Here is a 3001-nt window from a genome sequence, read left to right on the forward strand (position 1 = left end):
ACGATAAAGATAAACAACCCCAACTTCCACAAGACACACGATAAAGATTCAGTTACTGAATATCAGAAACAAATTCAGCAAATCATCCAAGAACTCGTAAAATGCAGCAAACCCCTCATAATGACAAAAACCTAATCATGAAAAATCCTAGGACAGGAATTTTCTATTTGTTGCCCAAGGTTCACAAATATGGGTATGCTGGATGACCCCATAGTTTTAGCTTGCAACTACCCCACTGAACAAATATCTAATTATCTAGGTTATTCCCTGATCACCTCTCTCCCCTCCTATGTCAAAGACATCACAGATATTTTATCACATAAAACAATTAACTTGCATCTTCACCATGGATATACAATCACTGAACACCAGTGGTTCTTAACCTTTTTCGCTCCATGCCCCACCTCAAAAAATTTGATGCCCCCTTAATATAAAAACAAATTTGTTGTTGAAAAAGTATAATAATATGATGTGAAATTTAGAAATGTACCCAAATTTCACACCCAAATGAAAAATTTTTCTTATTGTAGCATTTTCAAATTGTCCCACGTTCAGAATCACTGCTTTACACTGTTATTCCTTATAGTGATGCTAACTCTGAAACACCTTTTGAACAAGAGTTCCTACTATTGAAACCCACCTTCAACTTGCAGAACTAGTTACCGAAAATGGGTTCTTCCCTCGCTAGTCTGTTTGTTAGCTCTATACCACTTTTGATGATAGTTTCCCGGACATATTTATCAGTTACATTGATGATATTTTAAGTATTGTTACATGTACCGAAGCTCAAGTAGAGCAGTTTATTGAATTTATCCAACAACTCTACTCAGCCCTTAAATACACTTACCAAATCCCTGAAGCCAGTGCCTCATTTCTCGACGTCAATATACACATTTCAGGTGACTCTCTTAAAACCACCATACATTACCAAAGATACTGATAATCACACTTATTTCTATTCCTATGAAACCAAGTTTACCATTCCAAAAATGCAGTTTACAAAACTGAGAACCAAGACTTCTCTCCGAAACCACTGAGATGGCAGGATTGTTTGAACAACGTAACTACCCGGGTGACGCCAACAAAAAAATCCACAACCATATACACACTGTATCAAATAGCAACAAAAGTCAAAATAATAGGATTCCCTTGATATTAACATACCATCCCCTCAACAGGTTAGTGGCAAATATCGTACAGCAAATTTTAAATTACGAATGACTGATTCCATCACTGCTGAAATACTCACTAAACCTTCTTTAGTCTCTTACAGACGTAATCTAATCCTTAAAGACTACTCGAAGCGATAAGGCAACCTATTCTTCGCTATTAGAACTCATCACTGTACCAGAAAAAATTGTTGAACCCGTCAATTCATTTCAGGCAACACTACAATAACTGGTCCTAGTTTCACATTTAATGTTAATGGATATTACACCTGCACGTCAGAATGTGTCATTTACTGTGGCAGTGTCGTAAATTACATATATTGGAGAAACAGCCTGTAGACTTGATGGTCATTCTTGTGAACACCTTAGATCTGTGAGAGAAGGCTCCACTGACCTAGGCGCTTCAGTAATCTTGATCACAATGGTATCTCCGACATGAAAGTCGTTGTTATCAAAAAAGCACCATTTAACAAGTTAAAACGAAAAAGCCTGGAAAATAGTTCTACTTTCCAACTCAACACCAAGTCTTCTAATGGAATTACGAAAGATTTAATTTCAAATATATATATATTTTCAATCAAAATTTTGTCTAGACGTGTATTACTGCCCCCAATGGCACAGTGGTATGTCTGCGGACTTACAACGCTAGAAATCGGGTTTCGATACCCGTGATGGGTAGAGCACAGATTGCCCATTGTGTAGCTTCGTGCTTAATTCCAAACAAACATGTATTAATTACCGTTTACTTTTTGTTAAATTTCATTTTCAACGTTATCTTGGTGAAAGTCTACCCCTTCTCAGAAATTATTTCTTGGATTATTATTTTATCAATTTATTATTAATTATTTTATTTATTATTCTACTATTTTGCGAATTCATATTTATTATTTTTCTGTCTTTTTATATCTAAGTCCAGCTTTATTAGCTCTAATTGCGTGTTTAATTTTATTGCTACTTATATTATTATTTACGAAGAAAGCTCAATAATATTTTATTAAACAGTATTTTTGTTATCGTGATCCACGTTGTACTCACCTAGCGCCTCATTGCAACCACCTGTTTAAGGCTTTAGACATACATTGTATGTTGCTGACTGAACTCTCGACCTTCCTGTGGCCAAACGCCCTGAACATTTTTTATCTTGATTTGTCGGTTGAACTATGAATATGGATTCTGAGTGTGTGTTGTGAAGTTGTAATGGACGAAACGAAAAACAGTTTGTTTGTTTGTTTTTCGAATTTCGCGCAAAGCTACCCGAGGGCTATCTGCGCTGGCCGTCCCTAATTTAGCAGTGAGGGAAGACAGCTAGTCATCACCGCCAACTCTTGGGCTACTCTTTTACCAACGAATAGTGGGATTGACCCTCACATTATAACGGCTGAAAGCATGTTTGGTGTGACGGAGATTCGAACCCGCAACCCTCAGATTGCGAGTTGAGTGCCTTAACCATCTGGCCATGCCGGGCCACGGAAAATAGTGAAACATGGTTTGTTTTATTTGTTATATGTGCTGTGCCCACCAGTATCGAAAACCGGTTTTTAGCGTTATAAGCCGTCAAATTCACCGCTGAGCCACTGAGAGGCATCAGAGTTTGAATCTGGAATAATCTTGAAAAATATCTGCTAATCCAGGTGAGACATCCAGACACGGGCATAGCCTATAAGTATGTACCTAGTTTCAATTTGATATGGATCATGTTTTATTATGGTTACTATATATATTTAAATTGCTTTGTAATTATATTTTTTCTTCTACGTAATGCATTATATGCTTTCTGTTAAATTTTGATTTACTTTATATATATATATATATATATATATATACTAGGTGTA

The sequence above is a fragment of the Limulus polyphemus genome, unplaced genomic scaffold (assembly GCF_000517525.1).
Source record: "Limulus polyphemus unplaced genomic scaffold, Limulus_polyphemus-2.1.2 Scaffold2277, whole genome shotgun sequence".
Taxonomy (NCBI): domain Eukaryota; kingdom Metazoa; phylum Arthropoda; class Merostomata; order Xiphosura; family Limulidae; genus Limulus; species Limulus polyphemus.